Source organism: Arachis stenosperma, chromosome 4 (genome assembly GCF_014773155.1).
Source record: "Arachis stenosperma cultivar V10309 chromosome 4, arast.V10309.gnm1.PFL2, whole genome shotgun sequence".
NCBI classification, from domain to species: domain Eukaryota; kingdom Viridiplantae; phylum Streptophyta; class Magnoliopsida; order Fabales; family Fabaceae; genus Arachis; species Arachis stenosperma.
The window spans coordinates 131,203,822-131,218,650 of NC_080380.1; positions in this window are offsets into that span (position 1 = coordinate 131,203,822).

Genomic DNA, 14,829 nt, shown 5'->3' on the forward strand with positions numbered 1-14,829 from the left:
TTCTATGGCAGGCTGTAAGTGATCAAAGCCATTGCTCATGGTCATTGATCTCTTCTGGTACAGTTTGAACATCATTGGCCGTGGTCATTCAATCTGACAAAGGGTGAAGCGCTTAGCAAGTCATTCTTCTGGCGATCCTACTCAAAATGCCACAGATAAGGTTGAATCTTCCGGATTAGAGAACGCTACTTCTTTGGATTCTAGCCTATACCACGGAGACCCTAATATCCCCGGAGATCGGCTAAACTGGTGTCTCAAGAAGTCCCCAATGAAATCGTGGATTAACCGTCTAAGAGATGTATAAATATAGCTGTTGGCTCGTGCTTTTCTTCCAAGTACTCACATGAACCCAAGTAGACGCCGGTGTTTATTAGGCACGTTCGTCTTAATGTGATGAACAGAGCTAATTGGTTAAATCATCCTATTCACCACGATGAAGATCGGGATATACATCTTAGAGATAGATCAAACACGGATCGAAGAAGAAACAATAGTACTTTATTAATTCATAGGACTCAGCAGAGTTCTCCTCCCCTCAACTTAGGAGGTTTAGAAACTCATACTGAAAGTAAAAACACAAAGAAAAAAACAAAAATAGGGCTGAATGATGTATGTTCTCTGATTATGTAAAAAATAAACTTTAAATACTAAACAGATGACTAGTAAGGGTAAAACAGTCTATTTAATGCTAAAATCCACTTTTGGGGCCTACTTGGTGAGTGTTTGGGCTGAGCTTTGATGAGATCCACGTGCATTGAGGTCTTTTGGGCGTGGAACTCCAGCTAGGGGGTCCTCTTTGGGCGTTTGAACATCGGTCTTTGCTCTTTGGGCGCTGGACGCCTGGAAGGGGGCAGGAAGCTGGCGTTGGACGCCAGTTTTGGACCCTTTAATCTGAAGCAAAGTATGAACTATTACATATTTTTGGAAAGCTCTAGAAGTCATTTTTCCATAGCCATTAAGAGCCTCCATTTGGACTTCTGTAGCTCCAGAAAAGCTCTTTCGAATGCAGGCAGGTCAGATCTGGACAGCATCTGCAGTGCTTTCTCTGTCTCTGAATCAGACTTCTGCTCCAACTCCTCAATTTCAGCCAGAAAATACCTGAAATTGCCCAAAAATACAAAAACTCATAGTACAATCCAAAAATGTGAATTTAACACTAAAACCTATAAAAAATTAATAAAAACTAAACAAAAACTATTAAAAATGATATGAAAATAATGTCAAAAAGCATATAAAATATCCGTTCATCAATGGTGCTGAGGGCACAGATGCTCCGATTAGAGGTAATGATGAATTAGTAAGTAAAACTTTGATTGCTTTGCATGATGATGACCTGTAGCACTTATCATAATCCAACACCGAGCTATGAGAATTGTGATTTCCAAGGGAATGATCGAATGATGACTTTCAATTAGTGAGACAAAACAACATTTATTTGGCTTTGAGGGGGTGACTAGGTTCTTGAAGAATAATAACTAGAGTTATGTAGTAGAAGAGGATTGGAAGAGTAAGCATACAACTTGAGTCATAGGTTAGGGATCGAGAGTGTTAATAATGGTGCGACAATACTATTAGAATCGATGGAACTCAGAAGCTTGAAGGATTATAAAATAGAGGACGAAATCCGTTCAATCAAGTGTTCCTGGTATGAAATACCAATTGGACTGGAGAACGCGTTAATGAATCCGTCCGAGTCGACCTAACCTTCTTTTGTAGCTCACAATAGAATTCTACTGCAAACTTCTTCTTAAATAATGAATGGATCAACTCCTAACCCTATCCCTGACTTGCACAAATCTCGTTTCTTCCAAATGAGTCTGAGTTTGTCTTGTCATAATAATGTAAATTCGTGAATCTTAAGAACTTGCCAGGAGTGGAATATCTCCCTTTTGTAAAACTTGTATTTCGTTGACATCAGCTAAGGTTTATTTAATTTGGTGCGCTTTATCTTCTCCTCAACCAGCTTGAATTTCAATTCCTCTCTAAGAGTGCACCTTAACTCCTTCTTGTATATCTTGTTACTCTCTAGAACTTGTTGTACCCACCATATAGAGCATCCCTTTATTTTACAACAAATACCGTTCCAGTATTTCAATCACTTCTGGGTTTATTATCTTTTCAAGCTTGAGTTAGCATCACGTATAACGCCTAACCATAACCATTAAGAATGTCAATCCCTTCATATTCTTCCATACATTAGAAAACATTACTGTTTAGACGCTTGAGAGCAGAAACTGTTTTTGAACTTCCTCGAGAGAAATTAGTTATGCATCCTTAAATATTACTTTGACATGATAAAAATCGGTGCACGATTAAGACTAAAGAATTAAATCTGGGAGGTATTGAACCGTTTATAATGTTAATACGGATTAAGAATTAGAATGGGAGAACACACCTGAAAACTTGAACCCGAGAAGAGAAACGACCAATGTGCCTATCTCAGACTACTAAACTTGAATTTTAGGGGCAAAATTCCTAATTAGGTGGGTCGGATGTAAATCCCGCTAAATTAGCACATAATTAGTCAATAAATTAAATTTTAACAAGGAAAATTAGAAATGAAAATCTTATATTAAAATAGGATAGAGCTCTTTAAAATAAGAATTTTGACACTAATTTCAAAGAATTTGGCCTAAGATTGGGCCAAACGGGTTGAACCAGTTGGACTGGGACCAAATAAACCAGGCCTGTGGGCCCAACCGAACCCATCAAATGAATGAGCCCAGGGCTCATCTTCTTCCCCATTTCAGCAGAAATCAACACTGAATAGCCAAGGGGAGAAGAGAGCTTCTAAACCCTCACCACAACCTTAATCCACCATAACTTCTTCATTCGAGCTCCAATCGCCGCACTGTTTGCGGCCACACGTCCACCGCATCGAGCCCCTACGATTCTATCGAATCAATTTCATAGGTAAGCTTCAATATTACCCCAGCCTCTCTATCCCTCAATTTTTGAAATTAAAGGGAACCCATGTTGAGATTTTGTTTAATTTGGTACTCTAGGTTCAATTTAGCTTGTGGAGCTTGACGGATTTAGTTCGTTTAGTCTGTGGGCACGGTGAGGGTCCTAAACCCTAGTTTTTCTTGTTTGGATTATGTTGAATATTGAATTTTTGGGTATATATATGTATATATATGTGTTAGGTGTATGAATGCATGATATGGAGATTCTTGGAATCATTGGAAGCTTGATTTGAGAGCTTGGTGGAGTTAGATTTAAATCTTGGTGATTGAAGCATTGCCCTTTTGCCTTGTGGTTTGCCTTGGTTAATACGTTGAAATCGGCCAAGGTATGGTTTAGGTTTTGCGTGTATAATATATAATGTCATGTGAAAACTTAGGCTAGCTAGAGAACCTTAGGATAAGCTGAAATGATTATGTGTATTGGATGTTTAGTAATAATGATATGGTTTGAGAATGTGTGGTATTCACTTAGTTTTGTTGGTATTGGAATGATGAATGATGAGGTGATGATGTTTAAAGAACTTATGATTTTGGCATTATGTAAATATAGGTTGGTTTGTTGATGTTTGATGATAAACTTGTGAAGTTTAGGTTGAAGTGAGATGTTATTGAATTGAGAAATGGTAGGGTTGAAGATATTATTGTGATATTGTCAAAATTTTGTGATATTGATGATTATAGGAATGATGAATTGGGCTAGAATGAGCTTTAAAAAGAAAATGATGTTTTGAAGCTTTTTGTAAAATTTGGTTTTGGTCGAACTTTGGTGAGCCATAACTTGGCTTCCGGACCCCCAAATTATTTCAAACTTATTTTGTATAAAAATTGGGTCCGTGAAGTTTACACCATTCGAAGAATGGAGGAAAAATTATATAAAACGAAAAAGTTATGTCCATCGAAAGTTTGAGGTGAAAAACAAAAATTCTGCACCTTTTGAAACTTAGTGAAATTTTTGGAAAAACGCATGTCCACGCGTACGCTTAACATGGAACTTTTGCGTACGCATATACCCCATTCGCGGATAAATGCTACTACCTGGTTTGCATGCGTACCCGTAATCAGGGGATGCGTACGCGTCTTGGCCTAAATGCGTATCGACGCGTATGCGTGGCCCTGTTTTCAGCAAAAACAATTTTTTTTGTTGTAAAGCTCAAACTCAAACCTCTAGATTTCTATTTTCATTTCTTTAGTCTAAATATTGTTCGTAAGTCTAATCATAGGACAAAGTTAGGAAATTGTGGTAACTTGAAGGTGAAGAAAGATTTGTTTAAAAGGTAATAAGTGATTAGAGGAGATGATATTTGATCGATAAAGATGATGAAAATGGTATAAGAGGTAATTGAGAGAGTAAAGTGACATTAATAATAATGAGATGAGACATGAATCTTAATGATGCTAAATAATTGAGAATTAAGAGATGAGACGTGAATCACTGTGAGATTGGAAATGATAAATTGTAAGAAACGATTGAATAACTTGAGCTTGGGGTGTTGCCCTCCCCATGTCATCCGGGATTTTTTCCGTGGTTATTATTGAGCTGGGGTGTTGTTTCCCCTATGTCAACCTGAGATTCGTCCCATGGATAACATTCAGCTTGGGGTATTGTCTTCTCCATGTCAGCTTGGGGTGTTGTCTCTTCTCCCCATGTCAGCTTGGGATTCGTCCCATGGATATTATTGAGCTTGGAGGCATTCTCTTCCCCATGTCAGCTTGGGGATTCTCCCCACGGTGTATTTTATGAGCTTGAGAACATGTCGAGATGGCTACGTAACTGACAATTGATATCAACAGCCATAGGACAGGCATGCATCATATGCATTTGTATGCATTGCTTGTTTGTGCATTAATTGGATTTGCCTAATTGATTATAATATGCTAATTGTCATAATTGATATCTGTATTATCTGTATTCTACATGTGCTTGCTTTGTCTGCTTGTTTGTCTTTGTAATTACCGGAGATGGAGAAACAGAGGAAAGGTGGAGAGGTTGAGGATTCTATTTAAGTTCCAGTTAGATTTAAGGAATTGATTTAGTTTAGAAACCCTTAGAGAACCACCCTAATTTATGGTTTCTGTTTAGTTCTTTAAGTTTTATAATCTGAGTGTCGGCATTCTAGGATTGCCTCTAGCATTCTCAGGACCTTATACATTATGTGCGTGACACCTTTACCATGTTGAGAACATTCGGTTCTCACCCCATACTGTGTTATTATTTTCAGATGCAGGTCGAGAGGTACCTCGCTAGGCGTCTGGATTCCTGAAGCGGAGCAGTTTCTGGGTTCTTTTGTTATGTAGCTTATGTATATATGTACTTAGCTTTCTCTCCAAGAAACATGTTTATTTGTCCCTCTTAGAGGTTTAAGGAAAGTTAGGGTTTCAGTTATGTATTTTGGGCTTTGGGATATGTATATATTAGGGGTGCACATGGGCCGGGTGAAGCCGGGTTTGATGTGACCCAGACCCGACCCGAAATATACACCGGGTCTATTTATTAGACCCGAACCCGGCCCTAGACCCGATGAAACCAATACACTTTCGGGCCACAATTATACCGGGTGAAAACCGGGTGAAAACCGGGCCGTTAACATTACATTACGTTGATACCTTCTTGTAAACTAGCATGTAAAAATATCCAAATTTTCAAGGCTCCAACCATTAGTTAACATGGTAAAATTCACTTAGAAAAATATAACAAGAACCAACCATTCTTCAAAATTAAAGCATAACCACAATCAATATTAAAGCATAACCACAATCAATACTAATATTGTCTAACAATACCAAATATTTAAATTAATACAAATAACACAATCTTATGTATCAGTCTAAAATCTTATGCATTCTAAACATAAAACATTAACTTATAGTCTTATAATGACTAATAACACAAAATATTAAGGTTTACAATACTTAAATTCCACGTAAGAATAGTCATGATCCATCACTAGTAACACAAAATATTAATTGTGTATGATGACCGGGCCACCGGGCCGACTTCGGGTGACCCGAGCTATGGCCCGGACCCGACCCGAAATAATGACCGGGTCTATTTTTGAGACCCGTACCCGACCCTAAACCCGATGAAATCACTCCAAATTAGTTCCTAAAGTGTTCGGGACCGGGCCGGGCCTTCGGGCCGGGCCGGGTTTGTGCACCCCTAGTATATATGTATGTAAATATTCTCCGGCCAGTCTTGGCTTCGCAGGCTGAGTTAAGAGCTTGTTATTATGTATCTTTTGGGCTTTCTACTCCTAGTTTCTGTTATATTATGTTCGCTGATTTTCAGTTTCTTCCCACGCAAGTTATCTCGTTTCCTGAGCGTTGTACTTTTACTTTGCGTTTTTGTTTTACTCGTTTTTCAAGACTCCTAGTTAAATATCTCTTTCACTATTAATATATATATATATATATATATATATATATATATATTTACTTTTAGTGGTCGTAATACCTTATTATTTCTTATGACTTAAGTATAAGATTAAGTGTGGTAGGGTATTACATATATGAATTTGTCTAAAAAAATTAATTATATTATTTATTCAGTTTTTTTTTAAAAACATTGAAAAAAAATAAATAAAATTAATATTTTCATGTATTATATATAATTTTTAAATAAATTATATTTTTACAAATATTTTGTTAAAAAATTATATTATATAATAATATATTTAACAAAAGTAATTAGTTAATAATTTTTTTAAATATAATAATTTAATTATTTGTCAAGTAATATAAAATAAAATTTAATTATTTTATATTTTTATATTACAGTTTAAAATATTATTTTAATATATTTTTTAATATTATAAAATTTTTCTTACATAATAATTAATTCTAATGAATAAAAAATACTTATATTTTTTGTATTTATACGTTTTATATTTTTTGGAACAGAAAACTTCCACCTTCGTTTAATGAAATAAGTAATAACCTTCGTTTAATGGAATAAGTAATAACTTTTTCTAATATGTATACTATTTATTAATTTTTATATATTAAATAATTATAATAATAATATGATAATATTGAAATAAGGTAACATATTATGTTTTATTCTTAGATTTAATAAAATATATTTTTAATAAATTATATATGACAAAAAATAATATTTTTTGAAAGACATTTATACATTAATTTTTTATAAAAGTCTGGTCGAATTAAAGAATAACAAATTTAACTAGCAAATTAAAATAAAAAAATATTTGAAAATAATAGAAAATAAAATATATTCTTATTTTATAATTTTAAGGTATTACTAAAATAATTAGTTGATATTAAATATAATAAATATATAAATATTATATATATAAAATTATAAATATTAAATTTTAAAAATAATTTTAAATTATTATCTACTTAATATTATCAAAAAATAAATAAGAATAATAAAGACTAGAAGAGACAGCCATGAAGTAACATATATATTAGAGAGTTTGAAAAATAAAAGAATATACATAAGTCACTATTACATACACACATATGATACATATACATAGTTAATACATATTATTTATTTTCATGTATTATATATAACTTTAAAATAAATTGTATTTTTACAAATATTTTGATAAAAATTATATTATATAATAATATTTTAATAAAAATAGTTAGTTAATAAATTTTGAATATAATAATCTAATTATTCATCAAATAATATAAAATAAAATTTAATTATTTTATACTTTTATGTTATAGTTTAAAATATTTTTTAAATATAATTTTTGATATTATAAAAAAATTTTTGCGTAATAATTAATTTTAATGAATAAAAAATATTTATATTTTTGTATTTATATATTTTATATTTATTTATTTATTTAAAAATAAAAAGTTATATTGTCATTTAAAGTATTGTATATTAAAATATATTTATTTATATATTAGGATATTCTGTATTTATTAGAATCTATTAATATTCTTCTTTTATGTTAAATTTTAATTTTTATTTAATAAAATCTAATAATATATATAAATATGGCACATCCAATATATACTTTTGTTGTATTTATTTTAGACGTACCCATCCCATGATATTGGATATTAATTACCTTAGTGTTATAGATATTTTTTCTTTAAAACTTATGCCATTAATTAATATAATTACTTAATCTTACCAAAAAAAAAAAAAAATTGGTGGCTAATGCATTCTATTCTATATAATAGAGGTTACGAAGGAGATAATATATCACATATAAGCAAGGCCTAGCCAAATTTTAGGAAAGTTGAGGCGATAGAATTTGGTTGTGTTGATTATTGATGTCTTTTTAGATGTTAAATCTTGAATTTTCGGTTATCATTTATATTATCACATAAAATATTTTGTGTGATATAAAAATGATGGAATTATATATTTGAATGTTATTTTACTCAAGTAAAGTTTTGTAGTTAAAATATGAATGGCAAATTTTTTTATTATTTTTTGAAAAAATAGAGATGTTAATATTTTTTAATATATTGTTTTAATATAACATCTTTAAATGTAAAGAAGATTTAAAAATGAAATAAAATACACATTATATAATAAAAAATGGATGTTCACTATAAGGGGCGTTAAATGGCGGCGTTTTTTTATGATTAGCGGCGGTTTTAAATCGCCGCAAAATCAAAGGTCGGTGATTCACTGCTCGTCCTGGTTATAGGCGCCGGAATCAGATTTGGTGGCGTTTTAGGAAACCGCTAGTATAACCGCCGCTAAATGTGAGTTACAGGATATGTTTCATGTTTACCGGCGACTTTAAAACCGCCGCTATTTACTTAGATGCTGTCAAGTTGGCGCACGTTTAGCGGCGATGTTAAAACTGCCGCTAAACTGTTCTAAAGTTTCAGTCACAGTTACTGGCAGTTGCAAATCGCCGCAATATATAACAGATTTTTTACACTTTGAATCACTTATGGTGGTTTAAAACTGTTGCCAAATTAAAATATTTTAAAAAAAATTAAATTTGAGTTTTTATGAAAAAAAAAAAGCATATAAGTTTTTAGAATATTATAAGAGTTTTTTTTTAGATTTTTTACAATATAAAAAGTTAATATTTTCAACCTTAGTATCTAAACTTGTAGCAAAAACAACAAGATTATATGCAAAACAAAATAATATATTCATGAAAATACGAAGAAAATAAATATCTTGCAAAGAGTTACATAGTCTAATTCAAAATAATGTTTTAATCAATGTAAAAAATCTCAAATCCGAACATACTATATTTCACTCTATCATTTCAAATTGCTCATCCCTGCAGTGATGTCTGGTGGAAGCTCTTCACCCTGCCATTGAAATAGATAAATCAGAGCACTCTCCATTGCTTGCCTCTTTTTCTTCTCTGCTGCTGCCTCATCCTCCATCGTCTTCCTCTTCAACTTCTCACATTCCAGCTCTGCCTGCAGTTCAAGCAGCTTCCTCTGGGTCTCCTCTAGTTGGACTCTGTTGCCCGGCGCATGTGAATTCAGACCGAAGAGTTGACTAGGAGTCGGTCTGAAACCCACACCATGTACTCTACCCGGTTTCTCTTTTTCGAAAACCTGAGCAATGGAATCATTTTGAGATAACATTCTAGAAGACTCATCATGTTGCTCAATCTCCTCAATTCTTTCCTACATACACAAATTAGCAAATACCATCATTTTGTTGATGGGTCCATCTCATGTCAAGAACATGCCAAACAAGACGATTAACTATATCACTTACATCACAATAAAAAACACACAAATATAGTATTAAAAAAATTGGTATCAAAAGTTATTTACATAAAATAACCAAAATAGAAAATCTATTTCATAGGATGCCAACCACTATAAAAATAAATAAGGGATAAGTGAAATTAAATTATTTCAAACATAAGAAACAAAATTTTCCTAGTAAATGTGAAACTCTACTTAAGGATTGAAATCTCATGCAGTAACAACTGTCCTAGGTAACATATATATAATCTGCAGCAATAACTAAGGAATTGTAATCCACAAATCAATGAAATCACTGATGAAATTCAACCATAAGCATATCATTAGGCACTCGAATTAGACCCGAGATTACTTAATATACACCCCAAAAATAACCTCTTATCAAAATTTGCTGTAATCTTCGTTAACTACTATCCATTCATCTAGATTTAGAAATAACACATACAATAAATCTTATGACATATAATTAAATAAGCCAGAGAAATAAATCCCCGAAAAACAAATGAGAAAGATGAGAAAGAGCTTAATTTGTTGAATCAATTAAATGAATTCTAAGATAATTAGACAACAGCAACATTCTCCTTTCCCACAAGACCCCACCATATCTTAGTATTCATCCTTTAAATGTCAACAGTCCCTACCAAAACCTTGTCTTTCAATCTTCCTTTATATTAGCTTTGAAATAATGATTCAATAACTAATAGCAATTTAACCAAAATAAATTCTAAAACTAAGAAAAAAAGAGCTCAAATCTTTTACAAAGAGAAAGACTATCAAAGGCTTAAAAAGAGCAAAAGTGTCAACTGCGGAAGAAATTTTGGAATTGCATATTTTTCTCTACCAATGAAGCTTATATAAATTATAATCAACATGGGGCCAAAATTTTATAAGATTTAAAAATTACACAGAATCAAATTTGAATGTTTGTCGGTCATATATCATAGTATAAATGCCACAATAAAATTAAGAAAAGATCATATATCATTTCATATAGAAGTAAACTATTACCCTATTTGAGATCATAATTTTATCGATAAATTATAACAAGTAGTACTTACACCAATTGCTCTTGCTTCATCATTGATATATGAGCCATCTTTTTTTTGTGCACTATGATCCATAACTCTCCTCTACCGACTCTCCTTCCTTGTTGTTCCGACTATAACAGCAAAGTTTTTGCCATTATCGTATTCCACAAAATCAAGAAAAATTAAGTCACAGAGATAGTCTAAAGAGTGAATAAAAAATCTTCCATCTGCCATGCGAAACTTTTCGAACCGCCAGTGTGGGTATATAGTTGTTTTGATCGATTGATCGCGCTTTTCCTGCACTTCTCCCATTAGTCCATCAGAGACAAAAGGTGATTAGAAACTGATAGAAAAAGACTCAATGCAACATAAATGGTATTGTTGTGTAACAATGATACACTAGATTACCTTCACCTCAGTTTTGGCGCGATAGTTAAGGAACCATCTTCAATGCTCTCGATCAATTCCCGGCGGGCGATTCTCAATATTTTGTTCGGTCGTGAATGTTGGCTCATAAAAATCATCATACAACCTCTGCCTTATTTCCTTCCAAGACTTCCCCATACTTTTCAAAATATTTTTCTTAATAGTTCCTTCGCTATCTTTATCAAAGTGAAAAATTTGCTACACAGATAATACAAGTTGTCAATAATTGTAAAAATAAGCAGATTTAATTCAAAGGGGATATAAACTTTTACCTTGACACATTCGTTATAAACCTTGTCTTTAGTGATAATCTAACGCCAACTTTCCTACAGATAGAAAATTTTCCATAATCAGATCCCAGCAAACCAAGCACGCCACTCAAGTTGTCTGACTTTTAATGTAAAAAATTAATAATAAGTACAAATTTGAAATTTATTTTAAATGTCGAAGACACAAATTAAATTAATATAATAATTCAGAATTTTTTAAAATATTTTGATAGGCCACATAATACATTTTATCTAATGAAAAAATATAAAATAAGAAATAAAAAACACAATTCAAACAATGGAGAAGGTCAAATGTCATTGACTGTGCTACAATGGAAAGCATTTGGGATGAACGAATTAGAGTATAGTGTAAATTAACAATGGGTGGAGCCTAAATCATGTTGATCGAAGAAAAATAATTAAATACGCTACCAATGATCTTAACCGTCCAAAACTCTGTAGTCTTGCATCCTCTGTGACTCTAAGCTCCAGAAGCATCAAGGAGGTCGTAAACTTCTTCATCAAGAAGAAGTACATTATTTGCATTAGCGTCCAAGGTTAGATGGCCTGGAAGCGTGTTCTGGGCACTATTTGTGCTCATTTGTGGACCAGGCCTTGGTTCACTTCACGGGGGACAGAAAGGGCGTGAAGTTGCGGGGACACTGTCACCACTTGCGGGGACATTATTACCATTGGTCGGGAGAATTTGAGAGCCATCATGGTGGGAGTTTGAAGTCGCAGTCACTCCCATTTGAGGTTGCTGAAATCCTGGTCCCAATTTTGATTTTTTCGTGTATCGACCTTTCCGAGCCATCTTAAACTCCTGACACCAACAAGCACACAAAAAATTATACGAATAGTCATGGTCCATAGTTGTTTTTTCTGATTCATAATCTCAAGCAACTCATGAGGCATTTCATTCTTGTTTTTTAATGCATGTTAATTTTAAATCTTTGAAATCGGCAGATTATGAGGTTTTCAAGAACAGAGGAAGTCAGGGAGTGGAAAGTTACCCTTTGAGGGTGGGGTGTTCAAAACTAAGCCAAAAACATCACTTTCATTTATGACTATCTGTTAATTTTAAATCTTTAAAATCGGCAGATTATGAGGTTTTCAAAAATAGAGGAAGGCAGGGAGTGGAAAGTTACCCGTTGAGGGTGGGATGTTCAAAACTAAGCCAAAAACATCACTTTCATTTATTACTATCTGTTTTTTCTATTTGATCCCTTTGAGTGTGGCCATTTACTATGTGTGCACTCAAACAAAACAAAAATCTCAGCATAATCCGTACTCGACTTAGTTAGTTTAGAAAGTAAACAACGAATATTGGAGAATGAAAGTGATCTTGTAGCCACATATAAAGCGCAATAAGAACATTTTCCAGGGATGTCATGTAAACGAAAGCCTTGCCTCCAAAGTCACAACTTGGAATCAAAGAAAAATGCTCCTAATACAATGTAGTTTCATGAACTATACCACTGGGTCATCTATGAGCAAATTATATAGCCATGCATGTTGCTAGGTCCAGGTAAAAGCTTCAGTCAAAATATATACACAAAAAATCATTAGTGGACGAATGCTTACTCGAGAAGAAAAGACAGGACAGCAGCCCTTCTAAAGGCAAGAGCTGCGACAGACGAGAGAAGTGGTAGGTCAGGCCTTCGTTAGGAGAGGGCTTCGATGGCTTGAGGCTATGGGAGACACGACTGGAGGTTAGGTTCAGTTGGAATGACGCAAGGGAGAATGAGGATTTGGGTGCCGTTTCTTATTTGATTTCACTTTTGGCTTTAGCAATGTGTTAGTGTAGAAAATTGGTTTCCCACTGTTTAATAATAATAATAATAATAATAATAATAATAATAATAATAACTAAAAAGATAATAATAAAAGCAGCGATAATTAACAATGGCATCAGCGTAATAATTCACACCTGCACACCACATCAATAATAAGTATCGGTTAATATTAATGTATATGTTAAACATAGGAATGATAATAAATAAGTTTTCTATTTCTGAACCAAAAATTAGTTGTCATATCTTTTTTTTATTGAATTTATGATAAATAAAAATTGTGATCTCTTTTACTATTAAAAAGGGATATTATTCGCATATCAATATATCAAAAAATGTCTTCTTATTGTACCAATAAATAAGTTATCCCTATCTAATAGCTCACCCAATCAAACTTTACTTATTGCAAAATTATACTTACCATATTTCATACATAATTACTTAAATAAGTTATCTGAAAATTAATATCATAATATTGACCAAACTGTCTAAAATTGAATACGACATAATCTTATTCCAATGCAAGAATATTGGGAAAAAAAACAATGAAAGAGATACCTTATTCCTAATTGAAATAAGAATTAAAAAGAAGTATAGTTGGTTTCAATTTCTGAGAGATAATGAAATGAAAGAGGCATAAACAATTTCAGGAGATGTTACCAGACATCCAAACTAATTCAGAAATGAAATGCTTGTACCAAATGCATTTTAGATGATTCACTGTTAAGCAGCACAGCATAAATGCATGTAATAACCCCAGTTCAAGAATTATTGACTCAAAAAATAACAAATGTACCAATCTTGATTAAATATCAGATTCCCTAAGTCTCTAATATGAAAAACTCTCTAGGAAGAATAATCTCTAATAACAATATGAATAGTTATAAAGTCACGACAAGATCAACAAATAAGTCTCGGCTATCCTATGCAACCTGAACCGAAATTCTTCACCTAAACTAAAGCATTGCTCTCAAGGATTCAAGTATCGTGTTGCCCACATAGCCAAGTGCCACGCATTCTTCTTCTCAGGAGACATTCCACTATAAGGATATTCATTCTCTTCTGGCGTTCTATTGAGGTCATAGGACAGCATGGAAACCTTTCGTCCAGCAAAATCTTTGCCATTAGAACTATCGGAGGAGACAACATCCTCTCCCTCCAATGAATCTGGAACCACCTCTCCCGGTTCTTCAGATTCCTTTTGAATATTGTTTCCAGACATTTCTGAGAGTTGCAAGGTAGCCAAACAAGCCCGAATTGGGAGAAATTAGTGTGTGAATTACTTAATCAAAAAGCTCAATATCTAGAGTCAATTGCTTCTTTAATTTCAGATTGATTTACAAAGAAATAAATAATTACCAAAATAAAATAGTTTGGATTTAAAAGCAAATACATAAATACATTGATGAACAAAAATAATTAGATTCACAAAATATAAATGAACATATTGTATAATCTAGACATAATTTATATTTGACGAACCATATCAAATAAAAATTCATCGTTAAGCATATTTGCACATTTTTTTTCATAAGAAAACTGATATCTTGATCATATAGAATGAAAATATTACAATTCTGAGAATGTGTAACAAACACCTTCACTTCATACTTATAGAATCAATAGTATATTAATAAATATAATGGAAGTATTATTAATTATTTCA